This window comes from Olea europaea, unplaced genomic scaffold (genome assembly GCF_002742605.1).
Source record: "Olea europaea var. sylvestris unplaced genomic scaffold, O_europaea_v1 scaffold69, whole genome shotgun sequence".
NCBI classification, from domain to species: domain Eukaryota; kingdom Viridiplantae; phylum Streptophyta; class Magnoliopsida; order Lamiales; family Oleaceae; genus Olea; species Olea europaea.
Window position 1 is genome coordinate 625,909 of NW_019265290.1, and position 11,766 is coordinate 637,674.

The window sequence follows — 11,766 nt, forward strand, 5'->3', positions numbered from 1 at the left end:
TGTGCCCTTCCTATTGCCGATTGACTGTCACAATATATGCAAATTGCTGGCACATGTTTTAACCATCTTGGAAGCTATAAACTCAGATTTCATCGTAGATCTGGCTATAACCGTTTGCTTAGAGGATTTTCACGATATGACAGCACCACCCAATGTGAACACATATCCACTGTTGGATTTTAAGTCTTTTATATTAGATATCCAATTAGCATCACTGTATCCTTCAATAACTGCTGGATATCTAGTATAATGTAGTTCATAGTCACGAGTATATCTTAAGTACTTTAGTACTCTTACAATTCATTTCCAGTGATCAGCTCCTGGATTACTTGTGTATATACTCAGTTTACTAATTGTGTAGGTTATGCCTAGTCTATACAATTCATTAAGTACATTAGACTTCCGATAACTCTCGAGTATTCTACTTGAGAGATACTTTTTATTCTGTTTTTAGATAGATGTTGACTCGTATCTATTGGTGTTCTAGCCAAGCCAGTATTATCCTTATGGAATTTTCCTAAATTTTGTCTACATAATGTGACTAACTTAGAACAAGCCCATTTGATGTTCTTGAGATTTTCACTCCAAGTATAACATCAGCTAAACTCATATCTTTCATGTCAAATCTCGAGTTTAACATATTTTTAGTGGATTCAATCATCTTATTGTCACTACCAACAATAAGCATGTCGTCAATGTAAAGATATAAAATGACATATCCATCTTTAGTGTCTTTGACGTAAACACATTTGTCACATTCATTCATTTTAAATCCACTCTCAATCATGACATTGTCAAATTTTTCATGCCATTGTTTTGGTACTTGTTTCAAGTCATATAGTGACTTCACCAGTTTACAGACTTTTTTTTCCTGTCCTGGTGAAGAAAACGCCTTAGGTTGTTCTATGTAAATTTCTTCTTCTAAATTTCCATTTAAAAAGACAGTTTTGACATCCATTTGATGTACCTCAAGATTTCGCAAAGCGGCAATCGCAAGTATCATCCTAATAGATGTTATTCTCGTCACTGGAGAATACGTATCAAAGTAATCAAGGCCTTCCCTTTATTTGTAGCCTTTAATTACTAATCTGGCCTTATACTTCTTGATAGTTCCATCTGCTTTTATTTTCCTTTAGAAAATCCATTTGTAACCTAGTGGTTTGCCTCCTGGAGGAAGATCCACTAGCTCCCATGTATGATTTTGTAGTATGGAATCTATTTCACTTTCAATGGCTTCTTTCCATTGAGGTCCTTCCGAGGAATTCACTGCTTCTTGATAACTTTGAGGTTCGCTTTCTAGCATATAGGTCAGAAAATTAAGACCATAAGACTTTTCTATCCTTTCCCGTTTGCTGCATCTAATCTCAGTCTCCTCTTTTAATTCTTCGTTCTGACTATTTTCAGTCATTGTCTCGTATGTTTGTTTAGAGGAGCTGACTTCCTCTTTGGACTTGTATGGAAATACTTCTTCAAAGAATGAAGCATTCATCGATTCCATTATCGTGTTTTTGTGTATGTCTAGAATTTTTGAATCATACACAAGAAATTGATAAGCACTGCTATTACGTGCATAGCCAATGAAGACGCAGTCTATAGTTTTCGGGTTTATCCTTACCTTCTTTGGTGTTGGAACAGCACTTTTGCAAGACACCCCCACACTCATAAGTGTTTATAGGAAGATTTTCTTCCTTTCCATAACTCACAAGGGGTCTTTTCCAATTTCTTTCGGGGCACCTTGTTTAAAAGGTAATTAACTAATAACACAGCTCCCTCCCACATGTTCCGAGGTAACCCAGAACTTACTAGCATTGCATTCATCATTTCTTTTAAGGTACGATCTTTTCGTTCAACTACACCGTTTTGTTGCGGTGAATAAAGTACGGTGGTTTCATGTATGATTCTGTGTTGTGCACAAAAATCAACAAACGGTGCTCCATACTCACCACCTCGATCACTCCATAGTACCTTAATTTTCTTTTTAAGTTGAATTTCAACTTCATTCTTATAGAGAAAAAATTTCTCTATAGCTTCATCTTTGCTTTTAAGCAGATATACATAACAGTATTTTGTACTATCATCGACAAAAGTAATAAAATACTTGTTGCCATCTCTTGTTTGTACAAGTTTTAGATCACACACGTCACTGTGAACTAAATCTAGTGATTCTGTGTTTCGTTCAATTGATTTAAACGATGACCTTGTCAATTTTGTTTCAACACAAGTTTCACACTTATGTTTGGAATCGTTATTGAACTTAGGTATGCAATTAGAGTTAACTAGTCTTCGTAAAGTATCATAGTTAACGTGTCCTAGTCTACCATGCCACAAATTGGAAGACTCAAGCAAATAAGAAGAAGAACTTGCTTTATTCATTTTTGATTTCACAACCATTATATTGAGTTTAAACATATCGTCGGAAACATAACCTTTTCCGACAAACATTCCACTTTTTGACAGAATGACTTTGTCTGACTCAAAAATAATGCGAAAACCATGCTTATTCAAAAGTGACCCGGACACTAAATTCTTGCGAACTTTCGGCACATAAAGCACGTTGTTGAGAGTCAACTCCTTTCCCGAGGTCATTCTCAGAATCACTTTTCCTTAACCCTTGATTTCAGAAGTTACTGAATTTCCCATGAACAACTTCTCCCCGTTCTCAACAGCTTCGAACGTATTATACATTTTTTTATCAGAGCACACATGCCTTGTAGCACCGGTGTCAATCTACCACTCTCTAGGGTTTGAACCCACCATGTTTACTTCAGAAATGATTGCTACGAGATTCAGCTCCGATACATCTTGTGTCATGTAGTCAACCACGTTTGCTTCTTTCTTCTTCTTTGGTAATTTGCACTCCGAAGACTTATGACCCACTTTGTCACAATTGAAGCATTTCCCTTGGAATTTCTTCTTGACAATTCCACCTTTCGGTCCTTGCTTGATTCTTTTGCCACCGGATGACCCAAACTTATTTTTGTAGTTCTTACTACTTTGACCAAGCTCTACAACATTGGCTTTGGCCGCACTAGGATTGAACCACTTCTTCTCGGAACTCTTGTTGTGTTCTTCGATTCGAAGTCTAACAATGAGTTCTTCGACGTTCATTTCCTTTCGCTTGTGTTTCAAATAGTTCTTGAAATCTTTCCACACGGGGGGCAATTTTTCTATAATTGCAGCCACTGAAAAGTTTCACTCAACATCATTCTTTCGGCATGAATTTCGTGAAGGATCACTTGGAATTCTTGTACTTGACTGATAGCAGTTTTGGAGTCCACCATCTTATAGTCTAGAAATTTGCCGACTATAAACTTTTTAGCCCCAGCATCCTCAGTTTTGTATTTTCGTTCCAAGGACTCCCACAATTCCTTAGCATTTTCATGGTGCTATACACATTGTACAGTGCATCTGCTAGGCTGTTCATGATATAATTTCGGCACAGAAAGTCTGAATGCTTCCAAGCATTAAGTGCACTCAATGCTTGCACATCTATCTCGCCCTCATTAAGCTTTGGAGTAGTTTCAGTCAAGAATTTCGCAAGATTCAAGGTGGTTAAGTAAAAAAGCATTTTCTGCTGCCACCTTTTGAAATTCAAGCCATTGAATTTCTCCGATTTTTCTCCATGATTAACCGGAACAGTTACAGTTTGGCCAGTTTAGCTCACAATATGACTTGGCATTCTAGCCACAGTCTGAGCCACAATGGAGCTTGGCCCTTGAGCTACGTTAGAACCCACTGCCTGATTTTCAGCGGGAACATTTTGGGTCACATCCATGTTGTTCGATTCGGTTGCCATTTCTGAAAACAAACCAAATATTAGTTCCAAGAAACTACAATTCAATGTAACCAAAAAAACGACTCTTGTTTTTGAAAACCAAATATTAGTTCCAAGTAACTAAAATTCAGTTAAAACAAAAAACCAACTCTTGTTTTCTGAATTCAGAAACTGTCTTAAACTTGTAGGAAAACAAGTCGCTAGTGGATGAAACCAATTGTATAAGTTTTATTCAAATGCAACATGCGACTATTGAAATTAATAACCACAAGGCAAACAATTTCAATTTATCAAAAAAAATTTCGTTTCAGAATTTTCCAACGGCTGAAAAAAAATGTTTAGCAACATAAAATCAGAAATATAAGTTAATTGCAGGCTAAAACTGTAAATGATAAATTTGGAAGCTGCACACTAGGGAACCACAAACTGTATGAATTAAATAGTAATGCGAAAATAATCTGCAGAAATAAATGGAAACTGAAACTACAAGGATAAACTGAATCTGCAAAGAAACTATACGAGCTGCAACGAAATAAATCTGTAGAAAGAAACACAAACTGCATCAGATTTCAAACTGAGGCCTGTACGTGCACAGTTTCCTCAAGACAGTTTCGCTCCCTCACCATAGGTGCGGAGGTTCAGTTCGAGGGGCTGTCTCCCAGGATACAACGGTAATAAGCAGAATTCGAGTACCGCGATCCTACTCCGGCGAACTGGAAGGGAACAGAAACTACACTGTATGGAACTAGGAAAAATGACACTGCGTAGAAAACTGGGAAGGATATTTTCGTATGCAGAGAGAAATTTTTGTTCGTGTATTGAACTGTTGGAGTGAGCGTCCCTTATATAGACTGAGTCCTGTCTATTGGAGTCACTGGAGTTTCAGCTTTTCAGTTCTAGCAATAAATATTGGGAGTTTCTACATTTTAGAAACTCAAGAGTAAAAAAAAAAATTGGTAAAACATGGGCTCTCCGATGGGGCCATTTTTGCCTTGTTCGATTCGACATTCGTGTGCACAGGTCGCACTCGCACCCAAGTTCAAGGTCCAAAGGTCATTTTGGTTCGTGATTTGCACCCCCTGCATGCGTACATGAAGAGAGCCTCTATGTTACACATGATTACACATCTCCAAAGCATAGCCATTTATAAAGTGGTTTAAGTTTCCTTGGTTTTCCTATGTGGGATAAATGCATTTTTTTCCCACAAAACCAACTTCCAATGACCAACTTTGAGCTCCAATTTCTTATTCACCCGAGCTTCATTTTTGACAAATAAATACATGAAATCGATGTTCTCGTGGAGGAGAACACATATCAACTTTGATATTTCACATTGGACCAACGGGTCCCATCAAAAATTGTGCCAAATGTGAGCCGCTCACTCAATTTTTTTTCCAACGAATTGTATCACGTATTATTTTTGCATGCAGGAACTTTGGGGGCGAAGGGTCGAGAATTATTGGAATCTCTTAAGCCCAAAGATCTTTTCAGACACTCTGAGGAACGTGATGGACATGAAGGGGAATTTGGGGTCATTTGCCGCGGCATTGAAGTACAAAGATGTGTGGGTTATGAATGTTGTCCCTGAAGATGGACCCAAGACACTTACGATCGAGTACGACAGAGGGCTATTAGGCACGATTCATAACTGGTATGTCATCATTTATTGTTATATACCGCTTTTATGTGGATGTCATCAGTTTATGTTTTGTTTTCCCTTATCATTTCGTATACGAGGAAGCAAGATTTAATAGTTATATAGAAATTGCTGCTAGTTCTAGGCCTCAACCAACATTATTTATCTTACATATCAAATTGTGAATGATGGAAAAATCAATTTGGCAATTGATCAATTTGTCAGTTATTTGTATAGTGTCCATTTTATTTTCTAACATGGCTCTGCGTATACTTCCATGTGCCATATGCGGTGAATTTCAATTTCCATTCAAGAAAAAAAAGCTAAATTCTCTTTCATGTTACTACTTCTCTCGTCTAATACTGCTTACCAAACATTACCAAAGACCTAATTTTGGATGTTGGATTGTCTGAATCTCATTAACATACCCTAAGACTTATGATTTGCTCCATGCGTGGACTGTGTTGTCAGACATCGACAAGAAAGGTTGTAGTGGCAAGGATCTTCTACTTGAGATGGATCGTATCCTCAGGCCGGACGGATTCATTATTATCCGGGACAAACAACTAGTTATCAAGTTCGTAAAGAAGTATTTGACTGCATTGCACTGGGAAGCAGTTGTAAAAGGTGATTCCACTTTAGATCCCGGCCAAGATGGAGACGAGGTCGTGTTTGTCATCCAGAAAAAACTGTGGTTGACGAGCAAAAGCTTCAGAGATACAGAGTCGAAGAAGTAGTCGACTAGTTATTCAACGAGCCCTATAAGAAGCAAATTGTAAGAATTGAAGGGAAAATTGAGTTTTTTCATTTTGTAACAAAAAAGTGACATTCATCTTTCTGTTGTCATTTCTATTCTTTTTTCTGATTTTGCTAGGACATAGACCACTTTTCTTTATAGGCTATTCTTAATTGTTTGATATTATAAAATTTAACTGTTGGGTGTTATTTCGGGCATTGTAAAAATATTAATTATTCTATACAAAATTACTCCATAGTATTATCAGTTTGTGAATCTACTGCTTTTGACTGTCGGGCTGCATTTCTTTTCATTTTTATGTCCTTGCACAGATTTAATGGTTTCTTTTGAATCAACAAAAGGGGGAGCTTAAAACTAAAGCACGGCTGAAAATGAAGAAGGAAAAAAATACTCTAGAATTGTCAAAATCAAACAATTCAACAACTTCAAGGCAATGTACATTGCCTGTGAAAGACTTGCTTTGTAGGTTTACAAGTACTTTGAGCTTTCCTTAAAAATTGGATTCATAGGTAAGTTTTATTCAAAGTAATTGTTGTAATTGGTATCAGAGTAGGCACCTTGTCTTGGGGACTCTCATTGAGACTGTGTCGACTCGGAGAGGGCTACTTTTAGCAGAGGACTGGTTTCATTGAGTCATCCAACTGGAAAAAAGGGGTGTCGTGGATGTCATTCTCGAGGAGTGATGAAATGTAAAGATCTAATTATACCTGACATAGCTCGTGAAAGATATGCATTGTGTATTTGTAAGCACTTTATATATTCTTTCTTCTTAAGTCAATGTTAAAAGTAATTGATTGGTACATATTAAAGCATAAAAGATAAATCGAATCTTAGAGCACGTTTGGAAAGTGTTTATAAGTAGTCAATAACTGAGTGATACTTTTAAAATTTTCAAAATGTGTGAACAAAAAATAATTTACTTGTGCGTTTGATTGTCAATATTTTCTAAAGAAAATGTTTTTTTCACCCAAATTCTTATTTTTGTGCTGTTTAATTATTTTTTTCAATGGAAAACATTTTCCTACTTTTGGTCACGTGACCATATTTTCCTCAAAATCAAGGAAAATAATTTCTTTAGGAGGATTATGATTTTATTTTTTTAGGGAATCCACTCTATCGTTCTCTCTCATCCATTCTTTCTCTCTCATATACCTACCAATTAAAACTGGACATGTATATTATTTTCTATGTTAAAAACTAATAATAATAAATTCTAGACAATTGAATTGTTTATAATTTATTTGCTTTCCAAACAAATTCCATGCTCCCAATCGAACGCCTCCTTAATGTTTATTAACATGAGCCAAATATAGGTTTAGCGTGTTTTTGAGCCACAATATTTTGAAAGAATGTATTTTGAAATAGTAGATTGATGGGAATGTGTGGTTAGAAAATGAGATTTTTTTTTTGAATTTATGTGTAATATTATTTTATTGAAAAATGTGTGGTTGAAATAATGTCAATCACTATTTAAGAATATATATATATTTTTTAAAGAATGTGATTCAAATAGGAGCTTAATATGAGAATCTATAGTAAGAGGAAATTTGTTATATTTTTTTCTATTTTATTTTGCCATTTCGACAATGCCCGCAAGTTGATTGGAAGAAAAAAAATATGAAGAAACTAATTCAACAACTAAAAGAACTCTATGCTCTTGTTGAGAGTCAAATTCAAGACCTCCCGCTTATCAAACGGGTGCTCTGATCATAAATTATTGTTTGATAAAAATTGTTCAGTCTACCATATAAACTATTTATAAATTTCATAAAAAAACTCTCCCTCTAACGTAGGAAATTAGGAACGTTTATGTATTTTTCAACTTGGAAGAATAGGGATGCATGTAGTTCTTTGCCATTGATCTTTAATGTGGTACAATTTATTGAAAATAACATTTTTAGTGACAATTTTATGCTCGTTCGAGCAAGGTTTTGCAGTTTGCTTCCATTTTCCTATTCTGAGCTTAATCGACTACTAGTTATCAATCTTGGTATATAACTTTTCTAGCTGATTTTCTTTATAGTATGTAAAGTAACTAAAAAGTCGCTTTTGTGCATGGTCAAACATGTACATACAAGAAACTTCCTTCAAATTTTTTGAAATGAAAATCGTTTGTTGGCGTGCAGAATTTCAACTTGTTATTCAAGTATGCTATGTTATTTGTATTCAACCTTGGGATGGTACTTGTAGTCTTGTACTTTCATGCACATGGTGCTATGTCATTCAAATATTTGAATTCACATGTTATGTATCCTAAATTCTCAACAATAACGTGATGATGGTCACACTAGAATTTGGCCACAATACAACTGGCTCAAGGCTTATAGGAACAGGTTCTCACGAGTTAAGGAAAAAACCTCATTTAGGAAGGACATGGGGCAGCCGGGCAGCTTGTTTAAAGTCGAAAAAGCCGTATTATTTGTTGGGAATTTATCATGTGGACCAACATATATAATTAATTGTGAATAAAGACTATTTTAAAGTTAAGTCCAAAATTAAAGTGATTTAATTAAGTAATTCAGTTTAGAGCATCTAAATAAAGTGTGTGTTGAATTATATGTATAGAGACCAGATTGCTTTAAAATTATATTTCATGATGGACGACATACATATGAAAACTTTATATAAAGTTATGGTCCCTATTCATTTGCAATTTATCATTCTTTGTGTCATCCCATTAACAGCAGAATTAGAGAGAAGTCATATTGAAGTGTGACGCCGAGTAGAATAGTGATTATCCTATTGGCTTGTTGTAGCAGATGATTCGCAAGAAAGAAACGACAGAAAATACCCAAAAATCAGAGAAAATACTATGAATTCAACTCAATATTATTAATAATATCTATTGATCAAAATTAACCCACAAGCCGAGTTAAATAATTGCGATATACGAAATTATGGGAAAATTACCAAAAATGGCAAAATCCAGAAATTATACCAAAATAAAATATTAATTAAAAGAAGTAAGTTGCAAAAAATTTGGCTCAATTCGAGTTTTCTAACATATGGAAAAAGGGAAACAAAATATTACTATAAATAGTAAAAAATAACTTAAAATTGGATTTTGGAAAGGAAAACAATGGATTTTGGGCTCTAAATTGACACCCACCGAGCATAGCTTAGTGGCCACGAACGTGCGCGCCGAAGAGAGCTTTTCGGATTAGGGTCATAATAATGATTCCGATAACTGTAGCCAAAGTTATGGCCAAATTACCAAACACGCGTCAAATTTCCCCAATTAAGAAAATAATTGCGATTCACTTTCCATCTTTACGCCGATCCGCCATCTCATGGTATCTCAGCGCCATCATCGTGCCATCTGACAAATTAGCATCACTCAATCCGGATCCTCCTGCATCAAAGTGGAAGATCCAAAACCTACAATTAAGAATATACAATCTACAATCAAGAATCAAGATGAAGGACTTCAAGAATCAAGATTATGAATCAAGAAGAAAACCCAAATTAACAATTAAAGAATGAAACAAGGCAATCAAGATTGAAAGCAAGAAACCGATCAAGAAGGGATTTCAAGATCCAGAATTAAGATTTAGTGATAAAGAATCATTCTCGAAGAATTAAGATATATTCTACATTATTAATTTTCTTGATGATTTGATATAGAGAATTTTGGCAATAAATAATTAAATTTTCATGTTATTAAGATTTAAAGTTTCATAAAATTTCATCATTATTTTCTAAATTAAAACAAATACTATGTGAAGAGGTAGCTTTATAATTTATAAAGTTTACTTAGTCCCTATTTGACTCTCTCAAATTCAAAACTCTATTTTTATACTCATTTTCAAATATATATTCATACAATTAAATATTTTGCATGTAAACCCAAATTTTTTCCTAATTTTAACTAAAAATTCTAAAAATAAAAATAAAAAAATCATTATTTAAAATATCATTTTCCCCAATTTTTCTTTATAATGATCATTAAAAAGGGGCTTACACAATACTCAATGAGATTGACAAGTACTTTTTCTTCTTTAATATTGTTCGGGACAAGGTCCACGTACGAATTGCAATGTCAGGTCACCTGGTGATTAATATTTGTGCTACTTTGGCTTGTACCCAAAAAAAAAAAAAGGGGGGGGGGGGGGGCGTTATGAACATGAAAATCTATGTGCATCAATATTCTTTGTTAGTTAGAAATATACTGCGAGTTACCTAACATATTTAAATCCATATGAGTAGACCATTTCACTAAAATGGACAAGCACAAGTCAATTTGTGAAACCGTAAAGTGTCCCATAAAGAAATAATCAGAATGAATGATAGATAGAATGGACAAAAGATTGAAGGTCACACCATCTTTTCTTAGTTTTATTTTTGTATATCTGTATTATGTGTAGTCACTATCTTATTTTGTGACTATAATTTGTAGTTACTCAATTACTCGACCTTTTCTGTCTGCACTGAAGAAACAAAAGGCTTCTGTCCTATTGAGGTGAAAATAAACTTGGGGGTTCTTAAGGTGTAGAATGATGTGATTTATGTCAACATTCAAGAGTAATTGTAATAAATAATCGAATACGATCATTTAACATGTTGGCCTCAAGATTAAATGGGCGATTCAATTAACTAAGTCAGCTTGAAATTGTCTATAGACATCATCTTATTGGAATGATCAATTTAGTTATTCTATATTCGATGATTTCCGAAATTTTTTTGCATATGTACATTTAGAGGAGCTCTAGTGTAAATTTGATGAGGGAATTGTAATGTATCCGATCTTAATTTTTTTTTTTTTTGAAAAGATTATATTTTGATTAATATTGAACGTAAAGCTCTTTGACAGTGTTATAAAATGCGCGTTTAGGTAGCTAATTTCTTCACTTCGTTTATCTTAGATTCAGTCATTAGAAACCTTGAAAAAGGAAAAAACTCCTAAAAATTCATATTTATTTACTATTTAGTATTTACATTTAAAACTTATTTTGTTGGAAACTTCCAACAAATTTACAAAATTCCTATAAATCTATTTTAGATGTTTGGTAGATATTATTTTTAATTATTAAATGATTTTTTTGATTGATTAAAATTAAAAAAAAAACACCTTTCTACGCTTTTTTACGGTTATGCTTTGTCTAAACTCCCCTAATCCTTAACTTGAATTTCACGCATTATGCCTTTTAGAACACTGCTCTTTGGATATAATGCTATACTTAAAGGCTTTTTGTCATCACTAAGTTGAGTTTGCCTTTCTTATAGTCCAATTTATATTTTTTTAAAGTGTTTTTTTTATTATTAATAATAATTTGTTAAAGATTAGGAGAATGCTATTTGTATCCGGACATTTAGCCCTAAAGATTACTATAACTTTCCAAGCTCGACTCCAAAATTCATGGATAACAGTATTAGATGAAAAAACTGTTTGAAATATAAACTGTTCAATAGGATAATGATATGCAACAAAGTGTAACTAAAGTGTATATGTAATAATGTTCTAGATTTCATATTGTTAACTTAACTGACTATTCTATTTCATTTTATTATGTATTGATTCGAAATTACGGATCCATTAATCAGGTAAAAATTATATAGATAATATGAAATTTATTATTAATTAACACACAATGCATGATT

The 11,766-nt window shown here is 33.9% G+C and overlaps 1 pseudogene; it reads left to right on the forward strand.

Annotated features, from left to right (window-relative positions):
- The window catches only part of LOC111390543, a 15,376-nt pseudogene extending 4,002 nt beyond the window's left edge, over nt 1-11,374 (forward strand).
- The last annotated feature ends 392 nt before the right edge of the window (nt 11,375-11,766 follow it).